The 27,191-nt window shown below is 46.1% G+C and overlaps 1 protein-coding gene across 3 annotated transcripts in view; it reads left to right on the forward strand.

Moving 5' to 3' along the window:
* RBM47 (RNA binding motif protein 47) overlaps positions 1–27,191 on the forward strand; it is a 341,878-nt gene that overhangs the window by 113,394 nt on the left and 201,293 nt on the right. For all 3 annotated transcript variants that reach the window (XM_085642210.1, XM_085642224.1, XM_085642211.1), the window contains exon 2: positions 26,691–26,879. The gene's annotated coding sequence lies outside the window, so the exon portion shown is untranslated. The remainder of the gene's footprint in view (positions 1–26,690; positions 26,880–27,191) is intronic.

Raw genomic sequence — 27,191 nt, forward strand, 5'->3', positions numbered from 1 at the left:
CGCCACCTGCCACCTGGCCGCTCTCCCTGCAAGCCCCGCCCCACTTACAGCCTGAAAAAGCCCCTCTGAGCTCCACTGCCCTGGGATACCTTTCGGACTTGCTGCTTGCTGTTGGCTTTTCTTCGGACTCTCCACCACTCCTTGCGGAACCCGCTTCGCGGGTCCCGCTGCGGCGTGAGAGCCGTCTGTGCAAGACCTGTGGATTGTTTTAGTGAGGGACTGGGTGAGTGCAGGGCTGCGAGCGGCGGGACAGGACTACGTCTCCCAGCAGTCCTGTCAACCCGCGCCACCTGCCACCTGGCCGCTCTCCCTGCAAGCCCCGCCCCACTTACAGCCTGAAAAAGCCCCTCTGAGCACCACTGCCCTGGGATACCTTTCGGACTTGCTGATTGCTGTTGGCTTTTCTTCGGACTCTCCACCACTCCTTGCGGAACCCGCTTCGCGGGTCCCGCTGCGGCGTGAGAGCTGTCTGTGCAAGACCTGTGGATTGTTTTAGTGAGGGACTGGGTGAGTGCAGGGCTGCGAGCGGCGGGACAGGACAACGTCTCCCAGCAGTCCTGTCAACCCGCGCCACCTGCCACCTGGCCGCTCTCCCTGCAAGCCCCGCCCCACTTACAGCTTAACTTTCCTCCTACAAATTTAAACAGCAACTTCCGCGTCGCGGGAGCGCGCGGGAGCGCCCGGGGATAAGCCCGGGACAAGGGCGGGACCGTCTGTGGCCGTCAGGGGCTGCAGGAGGCTGGGCTGGGCCCACTCTCTTTCACCTGCATTTCCTTGATCATATCTGGTTTGTGAAATAGGTTCTGGGTATGTCATCATCGGTCACAGGTGAAAAACCAGCAAAGGAGGGGGGAGCCAACATCGGGACTCTGGACAATTATTTTAAATCGGCAAAGGGTGATGGGGGAATCGAAACCTCTCTCGAGATGCGTAGGGCAGAGCGCCGTCGCTCGATCGAACACATGAAAAATAGGCCCCTCAGTGATATAACTCCCTATCCTATCTCCCAAGAGGAAGGTTCCCTTAATGGTAGCCAGGATCTTTTATCCCAAGAAGATGTTCCCCTATTACTACGGGATAGCTTTCCCAACCCTGGCTCACTTCCTAAACAAACTACGGACACCATTCCACTACTAGTTGCCAGTAGTTCGGCTGTTGACTTACTCACCCAAACGCACACCAGAGCTAAAACCAGGAATAATAAGCCAAAGCAAATTGTGGTGGCAGAGGTGCATGACCTACCACCAAATAAGCGCAGAAGGAAGTCGAGGGGTGGTCAGGGGAAGACCAAGATCCCCCATTCTGATTTTGGAAAGACACTTAAGTCCGTATCTATGTTTGATAGGCCATTAGTTAATGTGCATAATGCTACTCCCCCCAAGGGTACTAATACTATTACCACTGCTTCCACCAGCGACAAAGGGAACATCCCACTTAACACATCACTCCCTGGCATCTCTTTGGGGAACATTGAATCTCTAATTAGATCACTCCTGTTGCCCATTAGCGAGAGCTTGAAGAAAATAGAATTCAGGCTGACCATTTTGGAGGCAACCTTAACCAGCCTGAAAACCTCGGACAGCAAACAGAGTAGAACCATTGAGTCCAATCTACCAATAGGAACCTTCCCCAATATTCAAAACCCTCCGATCCACACGGGGCCTCCTTTGGGCACCACTGCCGCTCCCCTTTTACAGCCACTTATGGCTATTTCAGTTCCAATTCCACCTAGCAATCCTAATATCCTACCACCACAGACAGATGGCCCAGCTTTCCAATGTATAGCCCCTGGCACAAACCCTCGGGTCCTACCTAATGCTAGTATTGCCCCCCTATTCCCTGGTAAGCCTGCCCCTAGACAACGGAGACCCGACTTACCACCAGAGGCTAATAGCCTCATGGTGGTTTTGGCAGGTGTTCCTCCTCTAGAAATGGGTGAAAATGAGAACTTTCACTCACTCAAGAGGAAAATCATCAAATGGTTGAATTGGAACAGACCTCTTCCAGCCCACCTCAATAATGAGATCATTATGGTGAGAAGGGTACCATGGTTGGGGAAGTTGGGAAAATCAATAGCAGGGGACTGTATCATGGTGTCTTTTCGAGACCCTGGGACAGTACTACACATTTGTGCTGGGTCAAATAGATCACTGGATTCCACCATACAGACTTTGCCAGTTTCTTTCTTTTTCCTTCCCATTCGCATGCACCATGATTTGTTACAAGGTAACTGGACAAGGGTGGAACGGAGACCTAGACATAGGGGATATGCTCCACGTCCAGTTTATCGACCTCCAGAGACACCCTTTTTGGACCACAATCGTTTCAACTGTCTGAACGGTCTGGACGGGGTTGACTGACTGTCCTCAAACCCGGACTCAAATCCTGTGACCTTGGGTAACGGTCCCAGTAAACCTTCTGATCCGGCTAGACCCACCTCTGAAAATGACCCTGATAGAGCAATTGGGGTAGTATCTGGCTCTGGTACTGGCTCTTCCCCCCACTCCACCTCTGCAATCCCTTTTGTGGTTGCTCCAGCGCACATGAGATTAATTTGGTGGAATGTGGCTGGCCTAGCCAGTAAACTGGGCACTCAAGATTGGATAACTTACATCGAGTCCGGGGATGTTTGCATGCTCCAAGAGACTTGGGCAAGGGAAGAATATAAGCACCAAGGTTACGTGTCATTTTCCATCCCGGCTAGGTGGGCGGGTAAGGGCCGCCCCTCTGGTGGACTCATAACTTGGGTGGCATCCCACTTAGGATGCCAGGCTTCACGCCTACCGGTGCCATCAGACGACATCCTAGTGGTTTTATTAGCCTGGCCGAACCTAGCGAAACTTGCCCTGATAAATATTTACTCCAGGCCAGTGGGAGCTTCGCGTGAATCTTCCACTATAGAGGAGCTTTCAGCCTATTTAGCGGAAATGCTAAGAGACATTCCTTACATAGTGGGAGGGGATCTAAATTCCCATTTCGAGCCGCTGGTCGGCCTCGTAGAGGGATTTCCCATGGAAGAAGAGTCCAGGTGGTCAGTACCCTCTGTTGTAGCACCCTCCCCAAAGGCATGGACACCTGTAGCACTGCAGATTACTGCCCTTACCCTAAAGCATGGAATTAGAGCCTGCAATGGACGTATTAAGTCTGATGTACCAAGCAAAACCACGTACAACAGAGTGGGAAGAGAGTCCCGCTTGGACTATGCCCTTGTACAGATAGTGAACTGGTCTTCTATCTTGGACTTTAGGGTTATGGAGAGACTAGATAGTGATCATAACGCCCTTGAACTCGATCTTAGACATCCCGGGCCAGAGGCCTCCATAACAACCATGGAGGAGTTCAAACCTGAACTTCTATTAGATAATAACAGGAGAAGAATCAGGTGGGATAAACTAGCTACGATCCAAGTGAAACTCTCGAAGCTCTACGCAGGTTTAATTCCTATTTTGGAAAAAGTGGGAGATCTAGCCAACGATGTGGGCAATAAAGACCACCATGAGAAATTATATCAGGCTCATGAGGACCTTATAAAGGGAGCGGCCTCTGAGCTTTTTAGCAAGGTCCAGAATCAGAGGAGGGCCCAGCAACACAAGTCCTTATGGTACAATGCAGCCTGCAGGAAGGCAAAGGGAGAACTCCTCAGAAGCATCAAGGAGGGAACAGGCAGAGAGAAGCTGCGAGAAAGTAGACGGGCTTATAAAAAACTAGTCACCCATGCTAAAACCGAATGGGAGGAGAACCAGTGGGAGGAGCTCACCACTTCCCTCGCAATAAGAGACCACCGAATGTTTTGGAGAATAGTAAATGGGGGGTCGGGGAACCTCCATTCGGCAATAGAGCCAAATATTGCAGCAGGGGTGTGGCAGGCACACTTCCAGTCTCTCTACAGTTCTGAGCTGGGAGAAACTAAGATTGACATCGGTACTGGATTGGCAGAGTATGACGGGGACTCGATAACAGTGGGGGAGGTGAAGGTAGCATTAATAGGACTTAAAGGTGGAAAGGCGCCAGGATTGGATGGCCTGCCCGGGGACCTGTTTAAGCAGGAGCCCGATGTTTGGGCCCCCTATCTGGCCGCTGTGTTTAATGGAGTTTTGCATGGCATGGAAATCCCGAGTACTTGGCTGGGGGCAGAGGTGGTTCCTATATTTAAAAAGGGCTCGCCCCTGCTCCCAGCCAACTATAGACCAATCAGTTTAATCGACGTGTCACAGAAGCTGTTTGGCAGGATACTGCTGAATCGGCTTCAGGACTGGGTGGAGGAAACGGGCGCCCTCAGTCCGTACCAGGCGGGATTTAGGAAGGGAGTTTCTACAGTGGATCAGGTTTTTCGTCTGAACGTTATCTATTGGAGGGCAGCGATATTGGAAGGTGGCAGTTTATACACCATATTTGTGGACCTGAGGGCCGCCTTTGACCTCGTGCCCAGAGGGAAACTCTGGAGTGTTCTGGCTGAGATGGGGGTCCCCCCAGATATCCTGATAATTTTAAAGAGATTGCATCATAATAACTATGCCCGGGTCAGGTGCGGGAAACTTGGGGAATTAACGGACAGATTCCCCGTTGACAGGGGGGTTAGACAGGGCTGTGTATTGGCACCGACCCTGTTCTGCCTCTTCGTCAACGGGGTAATCGCCCATCTCAATGGAACTGAATACACTGACGCCCCAAAATTGAATGGCAGCAGGGTGCCTGCAATCATGTTTGCAGATGACACCCTGCTGCTGTCCAAAACCCCTATGGGGATACAGAGGATCCTTGATTCTTTTGTGGCTTTCTGCACAGATAGGGGGTTAGAAATCAATGCTACCAAAACCAAGTTTATGGTCCTGAACCCAACCCTAAGATCACGCCCGAACCCCCTACTGGGAGCATCACGTTTAGAGAGAGTCTCCACCTTTGAATATCTAGGTGTAACGTTGAATGAAACCATGTCTTGGGGAACTCACCAGACTAGGGTTAATCTTAAATTAGTGCAGACCACTGGCGGCATTGCTCGGTTGATGAAAAGCTCCACATATCGACCGTTGGGGCCGCTTATCCAGATATACAAGGCACAGGCTAGAGGAGCTCTGATGTATGGGGCGGAACTGTGGGGTCATACAGCCTCCTGCAGCTTGTCTATAACTGAGAACAACTTCATTAGACAGATAGTAGCACTCCCGTACAGCACCCCGCTCCTCCCCCTGAGGATGGATCTGGGACTGAGACCAATAGCAGATGAACTAGGTCTCAGACCCATAGTCTTCTGGCGAAGGCTATGGAGCAGTGAAGAACTTTCTTCTTATAGGGCGGAACTGAGGAAGTTTCTAACCCACCCTAAAGCTCTACAGATCCCGTGGATAAAATATATAAAAAAGTCCTGTGTGAGACTGGGGCTCCCCGACCTGTGTTCGGATCCAGCTAACGCCTCACTAAGGATCCCACGAAGAGCTTTGGTCAATGCTTATCATGAGCAGAAATTATCTATGGCCCTAGACTGCAAGGATGAGGGGTCATTAACATTTGTATTCGCGCAAAGCAAGGACTCATACAGGCTGGAGAGGGTTCTGGACGCTATGTCTCCTGTGTTGGCCAGGAAGCTATTTCTCCAATGGAGATATGGCACATTGCCTCTGCGATCTTACACCTGCTCCTGGTCAACACCGCCCTCTACCAAGCTATGCCCGGCATGTGTGTGTGCCGAGGAAAGCGATCTGCATGTGGCCTTGTTTTGTCCAACTTACAAGGCCGCCAGGAAATATTGGCTCCTACCACTCATTAGAAACCTTGGTTTTAGGGAGTACCTCCCGGTGTATAGAATTTTAAAAACTGACGTTTCAGGTCCAATTGTGTTTGCATTAGCCAAATTTCTTACTAATGTCTGGTATATTCGCACCCGTATTCTAAAGTCGCAGGCTCTCACCTAATTTTAAGTCAAAATTTTAATCGCATGGCCTTTTATCTGATGTGTTTCCTGATTATTTTTCCTTGATGGTTTTACATGTTTCATATGTGTTTCTTTTGTATATCTTTTATGGCCAAATTGGCCGAAATAAAGATTAAATAAAAAAAAAATGGTCCACCTCTTGCCTCAAAGGATACAACCACTCAGATGAGAAAAGTTGGTCCTTCATATGGAAGTTTGTAACTAAACTCAAAATCTCACCCATAATTTCACAGTGTAAATACTGGTTGTTACACAGATGCTTCTGGACCAAGGATAAACTATTTAAATTAGGATTAGTAAACTCTGCCCAATGCTGGAACTGCTTAACCGGAACAGGGGGCCTCAAACACATGTTATTTTCCTACCCGTGCTCCTATCCTACTGGAGGGATATTTATGAAACTATCAACATTTTCTATTTTAATATGACCCTATACCCTGTCCTTGTCTGCTTTGGCCCATGGGTTATTTCCAATCCACTGACACTAAACAGAGCAGAACTCCTACTATTTGACCCACTACTCACACTTGGGGGCAAAACAATTCTCTGTGACTGGAAATACTTCAAATCAATATCCTATCACACCTGGTGGACCTCGGAATGCTTCCTCAGTAGCTCAGACAATATTCTCAACCACAATTACAACCAGACTAGATCTAGACAACACTGGCTACCCCTAGACGCTTATCTACATAATAATGCACTTCCTGGCCCAGGTCCCGAGCTGAACATTTCCTAACTACCCCCTCCTTATATCCAAGATCTTGGGATAACTACCCTCCATTTACGCTTCCTCTTCCTGTCCCCCTCTTAGCTTCCACTTTCACCTTTGCTCTTTTCCATCTCCGCACAGTGGGTACACCACCAAAGGTGCAGAACCTATCCATGGCAGCTTCCTCAGCCAATGGAACTCATGTATTCGATCCTCAATGCCTCAAATTCTAATGCAATAGATCAATAATAGTTTTATTTTCTTGAAATATAACATGCTGAGTCATCACTGTGATTTACTTTCCTCTCTTGTTTCTTACTGCAATTTCATGCTGTAATGATTTCTTATTGAACATGCTCAGTAAAATGTTAATTTAAAAAATAGAATACTGGGATATATAGGGAAATGTTCGACTGATAAAATGAGGTCGTGCTACCACTATGCATCACTAGCATGGCCTTGATAATGCTGGATTCCACTACAAATGTTTACTGAGAATCCTCTGTCGACTGGACCTTTATTACCTGCTGAAAAGTGTAAAGGGGAGAAACTATACATTTAGGACAACTAGCATGAATCAATTAGTACACTCGGAAAGGATCACTGACTCCGAATTTCAATTTAGGGGTTTTATTACAAAGCCAAAAATAACTAAACATACAAACACCTCATAACGAGGTTGTAAAAATACAAAGGAACTAATACAAAGCCCACTCTACGAATCAGTCTAATCCAGTGCAGCATAAAAAGAATGAGCAACTCCAGAAATACTAAACAGGCAATAACTGCACCAACATCGATATGAGTCTTCATTAGTGGCTGAAAAAGAAATCTGTTAACCTGTCTCTACAATATCACTAAAGTGGCATCCCCACTTAGTATTTCCCAGGCAAGGTCAAGGAAAGGTGTCAGCTCGTGAAGACTTCCTAAGAAGTGCACTCACGTTGTAAGGGTCAGTAGCCAAAGCTACAAGATTCGTTCTTAGTCTTCCTTCTAAGAATCAATCCCTTCTTTCTACCCTTTAACAGCTCTCTACTAACTCATCCCTCGGGTCAAGCCTAACAATAAAGCAGGGGACACACACCTGGCAGCAATTGTGGTTCATAATTTGCGGAAATTCTTGCTCAATTGCTCTTTAATATATGCAGGTAACGCGGGCACTCAGAAAATGGCCAAAGGGCCGGTAGCCAAATTCTAGCTGTGGGCTGCTTTTTGCGGCAGCCTGGGGGCTGTCTGTGCTGTTAGGATGTCGCCAGGGGCCTGTGGGTGCCTGAGTGGCCTTTCTGGAGGCAGATGGGCAGAGGTATCACTCCCTTTCTCTCGCTGGGCCGGCCCATTAATGTATGCTGATTGAGCGGGGGCAGGGGGCCTGAGCAGAAGTGGTTTTATTTGTATTCATGTGTGCCTCAGCAGTGTGAACTAATCTGTGCTTTTTTTTTATCTGAGTGAAGTTCATTTTACTTTTCATAAAACTTCGTAAAAGCAGTGTTTCGCAGAAAGGCAATACGCAAATGTGGGCCACTTTTTTGTTGTGTCCCGGGCCGATTTTTGATCCCAATCCAACCCTGATATATGGAGCGATACCAGACTACTTTGAAAAATCATTTTGCAACTCCTCTCCTGCAAAACACCCCCCGCCCTCCCTAAGAAAAACAGGCACTGACCCTCTCACTTATTGGGAGACATTTAGTGTATTACTTGTCTCTCATCAGTTTCTAAATTCTTTGAGAAAAAATAACAAACTTGTATACTCTTACTCCTAGCTCTTTTGCAGAGTTTATTACTGTTCGATCCTCTTAACCAAGTCTCTGTTGATATGCCAACGACAATATATATGTTTAGAAATACAGACTCCCTATCAACAAAGATTTATGAGCCCTTTGTGATATGGAACGACTAATGTTGTAGGCATCAAGGCTTGGAATCCATTCTCTAGATCTTGGTGCATGTTAGTTTTAGTTCTTCCCCAAAGTAATCAGAGGTTATGGCTGTCTACTATATGGTGATTCAAAAGGGTCATATTTGGCCCCTCCTTATCTTGAGGTGAAGCTCATGGACTTGATTTGGTGCTATCACGCTGGTTTCCATTTCTTCAGATGGCATGTAAGTGTACCCACATGCAGGATCAGTTTGCCATTGTGTCTTCAGACCTTCCTCATCAGTTACAGAATGAAATTAACCTGCAACAAAGATAGAAATACTTTGCTTCTTGGCCCTAAACCACAAGATGTCTGCTCTGCTCCCACTTTTTGGCTCAGTTTTGAAAAGATATAGTGTAATCTTGCAGAAGTATTGGATCTGGGTTGTGATGGAGCTATTTTTGTTGTTATTTGTTCAATAGAGAACACACTGGCTTTATATAAAATATTAATCTCAGGTTCGTTAACCATAGGCAAGGCGTTTGTATACACTCCGGGTAGTTCCCCTTACCTAGACATGATTTCCTTCAGGATTATTTTGTTTAATCATTGGTGTATTAATTCCTAGTTTTGAAAAAAGCTTTTTTTCCCCCTCAAATGTCTATACACATACGTCTTTGTGTTATATACATTGATTTCTCTATGTAGAGCACCCTGGTTGTGTTGTCCACTCAACAGTCTACATTTGATATAGCCCTCAGCACCTTGATGCACACAGCATGGCTCCAACTATTTATACAGCTAAATGTTTGCCACCTCAGCAGCTCATCCATATTCTCTCACTAATATACATATAATACATTGTATTCTGTAATCCCTGTATAAATGCATGCTGAGGTGAAAGGCAAGTCAGGTCCTGGAGCATAACTGAAGCAGCTGTTGAAAGCAGCAAAAACAGCACCTTGCTGTTCTTTCTTCTGCTCTATTTTAATAGCTTACAATGACAAGTAGCGAGAATATGTTTATTTTTACACTTATTAGCTAGAGAAAAGCTAGAATCTTTCTGCATGTTTCTACCCATTCCGAGCTACCTCAGCTTTTTGTTTTTTAATTTAAACTGATTTTTATTGAACTGTTTCTAATATATGTTTGCAACAAATTTCGAACAGGTTTTTGATGTGTTTAATTTTGCATTAGAGGTTTGATTTTTATTCTTCACGTTTGCAAGTATGCTCGCTCATTTATATGAAAGAGCTACGCGCCAAGGTTTTAAGGGGTTTGTGGGAAAGGTGATGGCGTGACCACATATTATGTGATAAAGTACCCCCTGGTGTACATGATTAGGATATTGCAAGTAACCTCGGAGTTCCATAACCTTATAAAGGAACTCGGCCTTCGGCCTCATTCCTCTATATGTTATGGAACTCCTTGGTGACTTGTAATATACTTATAATGTACGGCAGGGGTACTTAATCCCTTTTATCAACCAGCAAAAATGTTGAGAAATATAGCCTATACACCTGTATAACACTGCATCGAAGGCATGTAATAGGCAAGAAGGCCTCTAACCAGCTAAATCAAACCAAGCAGTGGAAACTTGATGCAGTAAAATGAAACAAAAACAAATAACAAATGGCCTGGTTTCGACTTTGTGATGGAGCGCCCGTTCGCCTTACGGCAAGTGCAATGGTATATAATGCTCTTGTAATAACGTGGATGGGATATCCGTCACGATTGTGATGGAGTACTCGTCCACCAAACTCTTACTCAGGCCCCCGAGTCCTTCGCACAAATCCAGGCCCATAATGCCCCACACCGATGATGGCAGCATCTGGCCCCCCGATGTCCCATTTAATTCCTAACTAAACAATAAATGAGTCTAATTAAACTTTTCCAGTCACTATGATGCTTCACGTCTAAACCATATAAAGTTCAACCAAATAAAACATTAACAAACTGGTTTGACCCTTGGCAACTCGAAACCCAGAGTCCAAAGTACAACGGGACACTGTAAATGGCGGGAATGCGCTGTCCAAATGCCCTTGACATAACATCTTTCAAAGTCACTGTCGACCTCCAGATGTCTCCCGTTTCTAGTAAGGTCTGGAAAGACGGGTAAAGTATGCACTATGGGTAAACGATCTTCAATTTCTACCCGTGTAAAATCATTGAGGCAGAGTGAGTAAGAACTACTCGACTCTATGGAGAACAAGCGGAAAGCATTTTTCAGTGGAAGGCACCCCCTAGCACCAGGGGTCACGAGGCAGCAGGAATAAAAGAAAGATTGTCCTAGGGTCATTCCATTCCTAGAACGGGAAGTTGGGCAGGAAAACCTCTCAGCAGAGCTGGGAATCCAAACCGGTCAATGGAACCTGAAAGGCCGTGGATGAAGTAAAGGGCGCCCGCACTCTCTCAGCTAGGCAGGAGTTCAGCTGCAGACCTCGAGGGCGCGCGCCCTGGATAGGGCTTACGCTCTCTCCCTGGTTGATCGTAACTGATGGAAATGGTTCTAGAGTTTGGTGTTGACTGGTATTCACTTCATGGGAGTCCATGTGTAAGGCATGCAGTGTTTATAGCGTGGAATTGGTTGTAAAGTGACCCTTTATTTATACATTAATTCATACTCGTGTTTGCAGTTTCGAAGCACTTCAAACGGCAGCTATGTTAATTACCCAATTTAATGTTACTGAGTGTATCACCTTAGAAGGATGGAAGACGGAACTGGCCATGCAAGTATTAGAACTCATGACTTACGTGTCGGAACTGGTGTCACCAGCAAGCTTAAGCCACTGACTCCTCCTGTCTGCAATAAATATGTCTATTCGATATGTGCAAATGCTTTCAGAAGTGACTGGCGTTTCCTAGCTGGCATTTCTTTCTGCCATGCTGAGGATGAGGAAATGTTGGAGAGAGGGTGGAGGGGAGGAGTGGAGCAGGAGTGGTTGAGGCAGAGCTGTCCTTCCCGGACGGGGAGCTGCCAGCTTTGGAGATCAGCATCCCCCAGTGACGTGGGTCAAGCCAGCACAACGGGGCCCACCAGAGGGATACAAGCCAATGGGGAGGCAGGACCTTCCCTAAAATGCCCGTATCACTGAGTGGCAGTGGCGTAGCAAGGTCAGGTGGTACCTGGTGCGGAAAATGTATTGTCACCCCCAGCTTGACAAAATAGCAAACATATGTGGTTAAAACACATATTTTTGCCATTTTGTCACCCCTCTCAGTGATGACACCGGGCCAGCACGCACCCACCGCACCAGGGCAAAACTGGGAACCAAAACCGGCCCTGGCAAAGCGCTCGGCCGGCCCCCTCTCCCTCCGGCTTGGGGGTGCCGCCGAGCTCTTTGCCAGGGCTGGTTTTCGGCCGATTTTGTTACAGGGCTGATTTTGCAGTTATGCTGCAAAAACGGCCCTGTAACAAAACCGCACCGGGAGATTGCCCAGTGCCCACTACGGCCAGTCCGGCCCTGCACCGTACCCCCCTTCCTACGCCACTGCTGAGTGGCGTGGTAACCCTGTGGAATAGAACAGATGAGAGATGGGTCAGAGACAGTGTGCCACTTCTCGTGGTCTGTCACAGCACCAGGGCTGGCACCAGAGAAGCCAGAGACAGTCAGAGGCACAGCAGCTGTGAACAGACCAGCCAACTAAAACAAAAATGTCTTCCGTGTGAGCAGAAGGTGGGGTCTTGGAGGGCGGGGCCTTGTGCCAAGAAGTACCTAAAAGGCACTTGTGCCAGCACCCTGTCCCCCAAATCTCCTCCCTGATAAGTGTGCTGAGTGTGGTGGCGATGCTCTGAGATGTTTTCACACCATTTAATGGATGTCAGTATTCCAAAGCCTCCGTAAACAAGGTGTAAATCCACTGTTTAGAGTGGTTTTAAGCTTGTTTTCACTGCCACCGTGTGATATTGGCTCCTCACCCTGTGACCGTGTGAAGGGGGACGATATTGTGTGACACACCTTGGCACTGTGGGAGTAAGCAGGTCTGTGTGAATGATGTCGGATCTCTGCTGCTCCCCAGAGAGCGCTCCTCCCTAAAATGGAGGTAATAGCCTACTGCCTTCATCTGTTCTAGATAGGCATGACCTGGGGCTGTTATTTCACATTATGTCTTTAGTAATCACCGCGTTTCTTTCCAATGGTATGAATCCTGGGTGGTGCGCAGTTTGAAACTTCTACAAAGTGAGGAGACTTTGCCCGTTCCGAGGTGAACTTTGACCTTCCTGCCCCATGCAGGTGATCATTTTCGGCCACAGAATATTCTGCGAGTGGAACACCCTGCAGCATGATGTAATGACTGAGTCTTCAATCCAGGGCATTAAATGGACCGGGTTCCTCCAGGTGTCAGACCCTTGGTAATTAAAAATGGACACAGAAACAGGGCCCTACTGGCCCCATATCATTGCCCTTAACTTTACTGACAAAAACACAGATTGATTTCTGAACAATTAATGTAAAAAATGTTTAGGTAATCCACGTCAGCGATTTAGTTCCCGTTTATATTTCACACTTGACATGGTTTACTTAATCTAGCATTCCTTACGAGTGTTCGCTATTACCAGGATGTTGCTTTCTGGACTGGAGTTGAGGCTGAAGGCAGTGGTGTTTCTCACAGTGCCTCTCAGTGAGTCAAAAAGGTGTTCAGAATAGATGGTCATCCAAACCTTGGCCCCTCTGCAGGCACCCAGACAATGGTCACATATTTCAGCTGCAGTTGTGATTCAGAACAAATGTGTGGGATGGAGGTATATAGTTGTCAAAATGTTGATAAGGTGAAAGTAAATGAAAATGTAGTGCTTTCAGGTGAGTGGGTGTGTTGTGTGTTTGAGTTTGTGAAGTGGTGAAGTGAAGAAGATGCGAGGAAGTGCCTTTAAAAAACGAGTGGAAAGAGGGTGCTGAAGAGGAAACAGATGAGGTGTGAGATATGCAGATGGAGGAGATGTGGAGAGAAAAGGGGCACACACCTCCAACACACAGTGAACATCACAGAAGAGACTGAGTCACTCTGAAGACCTCTACCACTTCCACAGCCTTCAGTAATGTTTAAATCACAGTCTCACAACTTTAGAATTTAAACATTTTCAATGTTAATTATTTATAACAAAATCATTGCTGTTACTCATTTATCTTAAACAGCTAACTATCATTGGTAAAGCCAATAGTCCCAGCTGGTTTTAGGTCTATGCCAGTTGTTGTCTTATATATCTGAATGCAATAACAGAAAGCTCAGAGAGGCTCCAAAATACCGGTTGGGTGGCACACTATAGGAATCACAGAAATCTAATTTACCTGTATAATCCATCTCCTTGATTACACAGGCCCATCCGTTTAAACCACCCACACTTTTTTTAATCCACTTGAAGCCCTGTTTCGACTCTTTTTGCACTTTTCTAAGTATGAGGTACATGGCGGTGGGAAGGGACATGGATAGCAAATCTTCTACGAGTGGGTGGGTGCACAGTCTGACAATATGGACGCAGTAGGATTTCAGGGTGGGCAAGGGGACAGTGCAGGGACAGTTTCAGGAGGTTGTAACTTGTACATTTGCCAGAGTTAAAGACGTAATGTATGGTGCATAGGACTGTCGCCACCTGCTGGTAGAGGTGGGCGAACCACTGAAAGCTCAAGCCAGGATCGAGCTAGAAGCTTGGCTCTGGCTCAGCTCAAATTGTCCTATTGCAACCTGGAGCCCATAACGAGCCGAGCTTCCATATGGCTCCTGTCTGTCACTCTTCCTCTACCCAGTATGTGGTGTTATGGCCAGAGCTACTGACTTAGGAACTAGGGAACCAGGTTCAAGTTTCAGTGTGGGCTCAACATCCTGTGATTCTGGGCAAATCGCTTAATTTCCCTGTGCCTATATAAACAATGAATTTGACCTTGTGTATTGTAACTGGCGTTCAAATTCCTCTGGGTCCAGATCCTGTGATATTAAAACTGATGAAAAATGCACAAAGAGATAAAAGCAAAGCCTTACCAAAAGGAAAGACAAATAGATACTCATTTAATGGCTGATTTGTACAGGGTGAAGCCAGAAAACCCATCTAAAGTGCTGCTTTTCCTGCTTAATTTGTGTGATCTGAGGCACATATTTCACCAAAATTTCTTTTTTTTCATTATCGAATATGAAAGCACTTTCAAATATATGAGTTCAGAATACCCCTTGAACAAAAGCCTACTGTGTTTGATTTAAATGTCTACAATGCTGTTTTAGAATAATCTGCGTCACTGTTAAAATCAGGGTTCTCTGGTTGTCACAGGTAGGTACTTGTGACAAGCAGGGAACCTTTCCTCCAGTCAGGGTAAGGGGTTACACTCCTAAAATAACCCCTGCTCACCCTCTAGGTAGCTTGGCGCGAGCAGACAAGGCTTATCTCAGAGCGTTATAGGTTAAGCATTTGTGAACACATACAGTAACCAAGTGACAACACTACAAATGGACACCACACCGGTTTTTATATTAAAAATAAGGATTCTTTATATAGAGTTACCACAAGACCATTAAACGACAAAAATACACAATACTGTTACTTTAGATGGTAGAGGTTTGCTTAGTTCTCTTAAGTTCTTAAATGCGACACTTTAAGTCAATGTACCTTTTAAATGCGACACGCAGGGCAACGAAAGTGTTGCAACGATGCTGATGCGATGACGTTTTTGGTGCAAAGAAATAAAGACGTGAAGATCTTCCAGATGCGTTACGCTTCTCCGATGTTGCGAGAAGACTCGACTCGATGCGTCAGCTACAGCGGCGTCACCCTTTACGCGATGCAACGACAGCGGTCTTGAAGCGGCACTCTTCTCCGACGTTTGCGAGACGCTTCCGCTCGATGCGATGTTGCAGCGGCGACACCCCTTTATGCGATGCGACGACAGCAGCTCCGACGGCGGCACGCTTCTCCGTGGATGCGAGGCGCTTTGCTTGATGCGGTGCAATGCGACAGCTACGATGGCTGCGATGGCGACACGCTTCTTCCTCGATGCGAGACTCTTCTCTTGATGCAGTGCGATGCGCCAGCTACGATGGCTGCGATGGCGACACGCTTCTTCGGCATTGCGAGACACTTCTTGGATGATGCGAGACGCTTCCGCTCAATGCGATGCTGCAGCGGCGACACACTTTACGAGATGCGACGACAGCAGCTCCGACGGCGGCACGCTTCTCCTTCTTGAGTCGCGCTTCCAGCTCCTTGCGACACGCAGTCCCTCAGAAGGCCCAACAACAGCAGCAGGCACTTCCAAAGAACTCTGGGGAGCTGGGGGGTGAAGTATGTTGTTCCTGAGACTTCAGCGGGAGGCAAGCTCTATTCCAAACCCTTGGAGATCTTTTAAAGCACAAGTTGAAATAAAGTCTTTGTAGTCTTTCTCCTCTCCTTTCAGCAGCAAGGCAACCACTGCAGGCCAATCCCCCAGGTCAGGGACAGTACTCCTCCTTACAGCTTTCCCGGTTCCTTCTCCTCAGGCAGAGGTTCTTCTTGTCAAGCAGGATCTAATTTCTTGGGAGCAGGGTCCCAATACTTATACCCCCAATTCCTTTGTTCCTCTGGGGTAGAGGGGCCTTTGCCCAGTCCAAACCAGTTCCTGAGCACTTTGTTGACATGACTCTGACTTTCCATTCAGGGTGCAGGGCAGAGACATCAGCCGCTCCACAGGAGGTGGAGCCAGCATTGTGGTGGCAGAGCACAGCCCTATTCAGAGTCCAGGTGCACTCCTCCCACCCATCTGGATGTCAATCTCTCTATTCACCACCAGGCTACCGAGCCCTGCCCCTCTGGGTTTCCCCAGCCCTGTCACTCACAAAAACCAGACAGGCAGATACACATCATAGCAGAGGCGGGCTGAAATGGTTAGGCAAGCAAATACCAACTTTCTAAAAGTGGTATTTGCAAACACAGAATATTAAAATAAACTTTACTAAAAGATGTATTTTATTATTCTGAGTTCAGGCATACTAAACTCGAATTTCTACCATGTTCCCTGGGTCTGTTAGGATCATATGATGTAACAATTCTAACAGCCCATTCTGGCCTATGGGAACAGGTAGCCTTGCAATAGTGAAAAACGAAAATGGCTGTAATTCACTATTAGGACATGCCACACACATCAGGGCTTGTCCTACCTTATGCTTACAATGCACCCTGCCCTTGGGCCTACCATAGGGGTGACTAATATGAAGTTAAGGGAAGGTTTAGGGACTGGGAAGTGGGTGCACTTGCCCAGTCAGCATGACAGTACCAGACTGCACGCAGGTTCTGCAATGGCAGACCTTAGACACATTTTACTAGGCCGCTTCTGTGGGTGGCACAACCAGTGCTGCAAGCTTACCAGAAGCATTTGTATTTACAAGCCCTGGGCACTCCTGGTGCACTTTACTGGGGTCTGACAGTAAACCAAATAAGCCAATCATGGAATCCAACCAACATATACATTTTAAATAGGGAGAGCATATGCACTTTAGCACTGATCAGCAGTGGTAAAGTGCCCAGAGTCATAGAACAGCCAACCACAGGTCAGAAAAAATACAGGAGGAAGGTAAAAATTTCAGGGATGACCCTGCAAAAAGGGCCAAGTCCAACAGCCACTTACAGGGTTTACATGAAAACTGTTTTGCCTCTTAGTTCACTAATGGTTCATGTTTAAAAACTATCCCTTTCAGTAAGTACTTTCAGTTTAGTGCTATATATTGTGACATATTAATGTCAAAGCTTTCACATGTTAAACAAATACATTATTTTGATGAGACTTTATAACATTTTAAGTGATGTTTGTTGTATAATTTACATAGTAAACATTTTCAGGGCTCGGCTCGTGCACGGACCCCAACATCGAGCCAGAACCTTGGCTTGGCTCGGCTCTCCCGGTTAATTTGTTGGCCTGCCAACCTGCTGCCCTACGTGGCCTTGAACACAGTGGGCTTGTGTTTCTGCTGGAGCAGAATGCACAGTACTACTGCCCTTTTCTTCTTTTTAGGTCTCGCCTAGCAGCGCGCATGCGCTACTCTGCGAGACTTATTGTAAGGGGCTTTGAAAAGCTCACCACACGCGGGTAACCGCAAGCAATAGGCCACACACTCACATGTGTGGCCTATTGCTTGCGGTTACCCGCACGGGCGCTATATGTTTTGAATTATCGTGCCCAGACACGGGCGTGATAATTCAAAACATATGGGCTGGTGCTCGCTCTCGCGCGAGTGTGCACAACTTTCAGTGCGAAGTGCGCGTGCTTGTTCCTTTCTTTTCCCCACGGAAAGTCGTTATTCGCACGCTCCGCATGCACGCATATACGCATGTATACTGGAACCAGATGACTCGCTGCACCTATAGAAACAATAAGTCCAGATCTGGTCCTTCATATAAGAATAGGTGCATTCTGGGAGTTGAAGTCATGGCTCACGTAAATTCAATCAAGTGAACTACATTACTGGGTTATAAGGACTAGACTCTTGGCAACCTGAAGACATCAAGCACCCCTATGTTGTTTAGAACTGTGAACCATTTGTCAATAGATTGCATTTAATATATTGAAATTAAAAAATAAATAAACAAATACGTAAACTGCATTTAATACATCGAAATAAAAAAGGGCACATAAATTGTATTTAATGCATCGAAATTTAAAATAACTACATAAGAACAATAAACTGCATTTGAGATATTCTGAAAGCCACTAACAATGAGAGGGGTAGATTTATGCCATCATGGTAATATTGAATATCCACAAGACTCTTCAATCACCACTGTCCCATCTGCCCTGAGGCTGACCGATCCCCACTGCTGAGGGTCCTCCCCTGCCCCTCACAAGCAGCGGAGGCCATGAGCCTTCAACCAAAAGTTGACACTTCATTGTTGTCTTAAATGTTTACTGGGGCACACCGTGGCTAACCCGGCAGATTGGCAACTGCAAACTACCCCCAGACGTGTATTCCAAGCACTAAAAACCTTGTGTAAATTTGTCACCTCTGATGTTATTGTGCACTCCCTAAAGTGGCAAAGCACACCTCCAGGCTGACCAAAGGGACAGGCAGCGCCATCTTGTGGCCACTAATGTCTATTGCATCCACGATGACCAAGGGGCACTTCTTGGGAGAGAAACAGGATCAAGGGTACCGAGTATGCAAGGACAAAGCTGGGCAACCAGGTTCGAGCCTCGGCGTCGGCTCAACGTCCTGTGATTCGGGGCAAATTACTTAATCTCCCCGTGCCTATCAAAAAAAAATGAACTTGTCCTTGTGTAACGTAACTGGTGCTCATGTAAATCACTTCAATACCTTCGGGTTGAGTTCGCGCTATATAAAACTGCAAAAAAAAAAAATAATAATAAAGAGCAAAGCCACTGGGATTATGTGGCAATGCATCAGGATTGACCAAATTATGCCTCAAGGAGACGTAAATTATGTGGCACAAGTAGGCACATTCTGTGGCAGTATTCTTTCCCTATTTTGAAATTTTAATACACAGTTATACTGTCAAGGCAAAACTGTCACCCGCTTAGTACTAGTAAACACCTGAATACAGCAATCAGCAACTGAATGGTGATCAGTTAACCTTCGCAAAGGCACTGCCACTATGCGGCACCACCTGTGCCACTTTTCTTTTAGTAATCTTGTAATATGCTTGAGCTAGGAACATAGGTCCCTCCTTCTGCTCTGGTGCCATTTTACGATACTGCAGGCACATCCACCCAGCCTACCCTGGGCCCTAGCCCTTAAGGTCCACTTCGCCGGCCGGGTCACCACCTCATGAACTCTTTAAATTAAGCAGCAGATCTTGGATTAACTGTCAGAAGTAGAGACAGGGCCACTGGAATTATTCGGCAATGTGGGTTTCCCTAGATTATGTAGCACGGTTGATTAAATTATGTGGCAGATGTACTGCAAACTATGTAATTGTAATTTCATTTATAGTGTTTATTACCACTGATGAGGTGTTAAAGCGCTTTATGCAGCTTTACGTAGTCTGTGTGACAAGAAAAGTAACATTAAACAGCGAATTATGTGGTTAAAGGCAAAGTAAGTGTCATATTCTAAGCCACTAGTAAGTACCATTTGATAGTTTAAAAACATTTGTTTTATTGGGATCCTAATGGAAAACTAATCACAAACAACAGATCTAGTTTAAAATGTTATTATCACATGATTATTCATTTTATTTTGCATGAAAGCACAAGCACACATCTTATTAATACAGTCCTTTACAGTTCCAAGGTAACCTAATTTGTATAGCACACGCAGTGTTGCACTTAGCAGTGTGTACACACTCCTCGCAGTAAAACGTGTTTTATTAATTATTTCAGCCTAGTTGTAGTCTACAACTTGATTTCAGGTTTCTCGTGTCTTCACACTTAACGGGCAAATTAATCAACGCTTTGCGCCGCTGCAAGCAGGGAATGATGGCGACTGTTGCAAAACTCACGCACAAGACCATCAGAATGCTGGCCCCCGGGGGAAGTGAGGGTCGCAGACCAGTCTTCCCCTAGGGTGCCTAGTGCTAGGCCGGAAGGACAAGTGAGATAGGGCGAGTTAGGGGAATGGGAGGGTGTTAGGTAGGGCTATAAAAGGTGTCAGGAGAGGAGTATCCGGCCTCTTCCTGACACAAAGCACCACTGGGAGGGGTCTTCAAAAGTTAGTCCTCCGGCCCACCATACATGTTGTAGGAGGATGGGTAGGGGAAAGGTTGGTTACAGCGTTGCCAGTTTAGGACAAGTTGCAGGGCACAGGCAGTACTTTGGAGGGGTGGTGAGTCACATACGGCAGATCCACTCCTCGGGGTGGTGGGTGCACAGGTGACTGATGGCAGTGCGAGACTTATTGTAAGGGGCTTTCAAAAGCTCACCACACGCGGGTAACCGCAAGAAATAGGCCACACAAGCACGAATGTGGCTTATTGCTTGCGGTTACCCGCACGGGCGCCATATGTTTTGAATTATCGTGCCCAGACACGGGCGCGATAATTCAAAACATATGGCCTGGTGCTCGTTCTTGCGCGCCCGCCTCTCGCGGGACGCCTGTTCCTTTCTTTTTCCCACGGAAAGTCGTTATGCTCTTGGTGCCTGTCAGGCTTTCGTTGCTTCGAATAAATGATTTCCTGGCAGCTTTGCCGCTCTTCGTGCAGCAGGGATCTGTTGTGGGCAGTTAATTGATTTGTTTCCGGTGACCGCTTCAAATCATCGCTGCTGATCTTCCTGATAACTGGAAATCAGTGGTAATGATGAACCATGTAGTGTCGGTATAGTACTAGCCTGCTGTAGGTGCTAGGTTTCTTAGCCTAATCAATCCCAAGTGTTTTTATTAGTACGAAGCTGGCGGCGCTCATTTTACCCATCTCAGAAGAATGAAAGGCAGCGCCGGCCCTGCAAGTATCTTGACCCTGAGACCTGCAGGATGCACACGTCTCCGAATCATGTGCTGATCCCAGCGAGCTATCCTGGAGAAATCAACCACGCGCAACTGCTACTATATGGAACTGCAACAAATACATATCTATTCTTCACTTAAAGCAGATTTGATTAACTTTAGAGGTTATCCAGTCTGGGTCTGGAGATATAAGCGTGTAAATAAACACTTAGATTACTTACGCAGTCTTACGCACTGAGTGATAGTGCACCTTTTTTTTGCCAAAGCACGCCTGAGAGAACAAAAGTACTAAATAGCCCAAGTGCTTCTACTCTATACAGCACCTCAAATGACACATTAATTTTATCCTACAGGGTGCTTCGTCCCGGGCTTCAGCCCATTCGGATCTGATTACCAATCTTTGGCAGACTTTGCAGGAGAGAACAACTGGGATGCCCTGGGATGATCATATACGGCTGCATTATATACAGTGTGAGAACTCCAATGTAGTGTGTTTTCTGTTTTGCATCTAAATCTACCTTGCATTGATTATCAACACGGCCTCAGTGAATCCCTCTTCATCAATTTTTTTATTAACATGTCTATTGCACTTCAGATCTCACGTAGGACACAATTTTAGTTAATTATACTCTCAACTCAAATACCTCAACTCTGACTCATCTCAAACCTCTTTTGCACTACCCTAATTCTCACCCTATATGTATACTTCAGTTGTATATAATGTTTTTTCGGTTAGCTATAAGGTGACAGATATAGTTATAACACTTTTTTTATTATAACTTATACATTTTCAACATGCTGCACAACATTCACAATGCTCTACAACACATATTAAAAACGTTAAAGCCAATAGCTCTGTCTAAACACTTATAACGCCCCAAAGGCGAGACCTATTGGCTATGCCAATGCTTGTTTACTTTGTAATCTTACACTTTGTGAAGGTTTGTAAATTAAAAATATTACACAAAGCTGTGCGGCTGCTAACTTTTGCAACTTCATACACCCTCACCAAAAACTTCTTAATTACATGCTTGGTTTTTATCCTAACATGGACGTTTGCGGATATACATGCTACACGCAAACGCTGAAAATCAACATAGGTAATTTTTTGCCTATAACTATTGTGCTTTCATGCCATAGAAAAATGATAACAACGGGATAAATTAAACCTAGTCATTTCTAATTCCATGTGAAACAATGCCCACAAAGCCACCTTGCCAATGGCACACTTTAAAAGGGCCACATCTGTCTGAGATGGCAGCAGCAGGACCAGAGAATGTGTGGGACTGTAAACACATGAAAGGTTTGACGAGACACTGTACATGGATTCAGCGAGCTTCGGTCTGCCGTGGGAATGTAATGCAGTGCTTGATTTGTAAAAAAAAACCATGTGTCAGGGCCCACGTCAGTAGGACATTGCAGTGTGCACCACACACTTCCCCTGCAAGCGTTGCCAATGACAGTACCATCACAAGTGCGAACCATCACGCTCCCAGCAGTGTGACTATTCAGACAAGTTCAGGCCCCGAAAGGTATGAAAATGGCCTGGGTGGCATGTACTAGTCATTTAAGGTGTATTGAATTAACCCACAACTGGTCTTGGGATCGTCTCTAAATTAGACAAACAGCACCACCAAGTGGTGGGCGGTGATATGTGCCGGCATTGACAATTAAATGCCGGTGCCCAGCACCAGAAACCACTGGCTCAAATTAAGCACTGATGTAATGATTGCGCTTTCTTACAGATGTGTTCTCCCTTACAAGGAAGCACTCTAGCTTGCATCCTGAGTCGTACTTGGAAGAGCTTTATTAGCAGACTATTCCTACGTCCCAAGTCCTTGGCTTTCTGTACATTTCATCCTATAGACACGTGCTCATTTGCAGGAGTAAATCAATACCACACTGAAGGAATAAAATGTAACGGCTGCTGCTTACATCTGTCTGATGTGCTGATTGTGGTGTTCGGCAGTGAGCACCTCTGCTCTTAAGCATGGCCTGGAGGCTGATGGGATGAAGGTGCTGTGGGAAGAGGAGGGAGATAAAACAAAACACACTGAGAAATGCCTTTGTGAATTGGCCCGAAATATCTGAAATGGGAATATTCATGGAAAACTCATGTGCAGTTAGAAAAAATAGAAAGGACTGTGCCCTCTTTACACTTTTACTAAAAGGGAAATGGACATTTCAGGTCAGCGTCACAAAGGCATTTATGAGTATGGGAAGGAGTAGGTATGCGGTGCAACTTCTGTACACATACACACCTTTGAGAATTGGCCCCATTGATTCCAAATACACAATTATTTTCACCACCTTCGAAGTTCTACTGAGGTGTACCACCTGGACTGATAGAAACATCCCTCCTATGAATTGTAAAAACTGTTCTGATGTATTCTTTCTCCTCTGCCCCTCCCCCTACACAATCAGCATGGCTTCTGCGCACTCCAGTTCCATGGTGAGCTGTTGAGCACTGGTTCCATTGTCAGGACACACTTTGTTCCTTCATTTTAAAGTTCTATGGTTGAGTGACACACCATGTGTCACAACAATAGCACTTGTGTGAGCCTCTGTATTAATAGGAGCAAAGCTGTGAGTGACTGTGAGTATTAAGAGGAGCAGAGCTCTGAGTATTTCCAAGGCAGAGCTGAGCGATTATAGTGATCTTCTCCATTAGTGCTTTGAAGTAGCCGAAGGTCAGTCAAGCCGCTATACAAAATAACTGGAATGAGCAGAGCACTGTTAGGTTCTTCACTGCAGAGGCAGAGGGCCCAGTGAGCACAGAGTGCCGAGTGGATGGAAGCATTCTCAGGCGCAGGCGTCTTAGTAGATCAGATCAGATCAGGAATACTTTATTTCGACCCTAAAAGGGCCATAAAAGGTTGTACAAACACAATTTCATTTAAAAAACAGCACATCCACCTATACAAAAAGTATAGGTTTTTAAAATGATCAGTATCTACTACGAATCTTAAAAACAGTAATAAGGTAATTTAAAATATATTGTATGATCTCAACTGTTCCTAGGGAGAGTAAAATGTAATTCATAACCCCTGCAGCAAGTAATAAAGGACGAATAAACTCTCTCCTCTGGGGGGTTGCAAAGACTACAAAAGAGAATAAAGTACAAAGTGCTTTGAGGTGAGCGATTGTCACACGGACAAACAGGGAGTGAAGCAAACCACGTGCCTTGGATAGGAAAGGCGGCTAGAAAATGTAGGTTTTAAACGCAACCTCGTCAGCAAAAATGTCCTTCTTTTATTTAAGTCAATTCGCAAGTAGAGGGCAGGCTCTCTCTGCGGCTGTGAGAGGCGCTCTGACTCACCAGCCCAATCGTCTTAGTAAATGTGGATAGTATTCCAGGCAGACGTGAGTGCAGGTCTGTGTAAAGTCCAGATCAGAACTCTGAATGAGGGTCGGTTGTTTCTGGGGCTGTAAACAGGCACCTGTAGTGTCAGGAGCAGAGTTCAATACCATCAAAAGTAGACTTCTGAGTACATACGGATAGTATTCTCAGCAGCGATAAAAGCAAATCTGGGTTTTATGTAGAATAGATCTCTGAGTGACTGTGGCTCTTATCTAGGGCTCTAAATGAGTAAGTGTAGTATCAGAAGCAGAGCTCACCTGGCATGTCGATACTATAAAAGTAGACATCTGAGAATACTACCTGTGTTTACAGGTAGTATTCCTAGCAGCGATAAAAACCAGTCTGTGTGTTATGCGGAGCAGAACCCTCCTGAGTCTTGGTGATAGGAAGAACCATGGGTCACATGTATGACTATTTTTATCACTCGCAAACGAAGATTCGGCCTGTTTGTGACTGCTAAAACAGCTTTTGCCATGTACCAACCCTATTTTGTGAGTCGGTAACCTATTACAAAGTTTCAAAATAGGGTTTGTGAATCGCTATTGGGAGGGGGCGTACCAAGGGCATCCTTTCCCAATGGCGAGTCGCAGGGGGATGCACGATTGTTTTGCAACCGGAGTACGGTTGCAAAACAATCGCAGTTTACCGCCTACTTCAATTAGGTGGTAAACGATTTGCAAACAAGAAGGGGTCCCTTAGCTTCCACTCGGTGAATGGGAGCGAAAATGTTTTTTAAAAGCAGGCATTGGTCCTATGGGCCATTGCCTACTCTTAAAAATGAAAAGGAAACTTTTCATGTTTCTTTTATAAGTGCATCCCATTTTCCTATAAGGAAAATGGGCAACATTTTGAAAAAACTAATTCCTTTATTTAAAAATTACAGACATGGTGGTCTGCTGACCCCAGCAGGCCACCATCCGTGTGATTACAGCACATTCCCAATGGGTCGCAAATTGCGACCTACCTCATGAATATTAATGAGGTAGGTCATTTGTAACCCCATTGGGAATCGCTAAATGTGTCTGAGACACATTAGTACATTTTATTTTGTGACTCACAAATTGCAAGTCACTAAAAATCGCAATTTTCGAGCTGCAAAATGAAATGGTCGCTCATGTGCCCCTATATGAGCATCACTGGTAGTAGCAGCAAAGCTCTGACTGTATATGTGTAGTATAAAAACAAGATCTGAGTTAATTTGGGTCTTGTTTTGAGCAAGGATTATTTCGAGCACAGTAGAGAGTATGTCTATCCTGCTATTGTCTCGGTGAGTACCACATTACTGGCGCGTCTCTGCATTCTCAGCCCTGGCACCAGAGTCTAGATGCAGGCAGTGGGTTTCAAGAGCCAGGAGCATTTGGTCGACTAAGGGCCACTCAATGTCGATCAGTGCACTACAAGGACTGTTTTCGCATGGGTGCTCATGCCCTCGGGGGCACATCTTGGAAATGGGCATTCTGCCAATACCTTCATTGGCGTTTAGCCAAAGTTTGGAATGTATTGTTTTTCACACAAATTTTGGTGTGCGGGTGGCGCTGATGGCGATGAGGAGACCAATGTGTTTCCTGGATCCAGTTGTGGGGCGCCAGGGGAATTCTCCCTCATATTAAGGTTCAAAATGTTGACATCTGTGAATAAAGGGGCTACTGAACTGTGCTTCATTACTGAAAACTGTAACTGCCCCCTCTACCTTCTTACTATAAATACCCCACGGTTCTACTGGTCACGATTCACAAGCGCTGGTGGGCAGACGAGGCACTACTGTGCCACTGAAGCGACTAGCCAATGGGAGCTGAGTGGGGTGAAGTCGAGCATGGGCCACTGTCGCGCCCCCGCCCTCCTCCTTGATAACCATATATGCTCCATTGTTATTCATATGCTGGCAACCTGCCTTAAGTATGCCAATATATCTTTTATCCTGAAATTAATTGCAAAACATTGAATTAAAATAATGGCCCATGTCAAACCAAGGGAAAATGTTAAAGTGCGGTTTAGTCTTCTTTGGTGAGAGGGCTCAGGGCTGCTGGCAAGTGTCCGCGCCTTGCAGACTGTTTGCAGCTCAGCATCCGAGCACTGAAAGAAGAAGTCCTGAGGAGAAATCCATATCGGTCCCGTCACGCCCCCAGTCACGCGCCCGTCCCGGAGAATCATGGGTTTTCCCATCAGTTGCTCGATGCAGAAAACACATTGGAATCAACGCCCCGGCCGCACTCCGGGCCCGATAAGCGCCCCTGGAAAGGCGGCCTCAGCACATCTGTATCAGCCTCTTGCCTGGGTCCGGCGGGCTCGCGGCTGACTCACATCCTGGAGTCTTGTGCTCAGAAACAGTGTGATAAAAATGTGCATGCTTCCTAAAATAAGTGGCGTGTCAGTGCCCAGTCCTTTCTTAAATTATTGCAAATATTGTTCCCGCAGCCGCTTGCGTAGTTATGAAATGAAATGCATTAAAGGATGCAACGATTTCATGTATCTTAACAGGCCCGGGAGGTCGAGGAAGGCAGGGCCGCAGAGAAGAAACCTGGAACCTCCGAGCGATATTGCAAAGCTGAAGCCATACACAGCCATAGAGGAATGATCCCCACCGTGTGCGGCAGCATCTGAGGAGGCAGCGCAAAGTCACCGATGATCAGTCCTCGTCAGTCCATTGGATCAGAACTGCCGGGTGAGGTAAGTCACTCCTCCTGAATCCAGTGTAAAATGCTCAATGTCGAAGTCATGCAGCAGTCCAGATGTTTGTACGGGAGCTTTAGGAAACACCAGTGCAGAAGCAGAGGCCTACCTCTACTTTCTTTCAGCACATCCGCATGGGTAGGAATGTAGCCCAAACCTAGCAAGAGAGGAACAAAGGGCTGCGCATGAAACTGGGGCGTGTGGGACAATTCAAGGTTATGTATTCCAGTGAGATGGGACGCATCAAGCTCTTGAGTGGTGGAGCATTGGAGCTGGGAAGCTGGGAGGTTCCTAAGCAGTTATGGTTCC

Source organism: Triturus cristatus, chromosome 2_2 (assembly GCF_964204655.1).
Source record: "Triturus cristatus chromosome 2_2, aTriCri1.1, whole genome shotgun sequence".
NCBI lineage: Eukaryota > Metazoa > Chordata > Amphibia > Caudata > Salamandridae > Triturus > Triturus cristatus.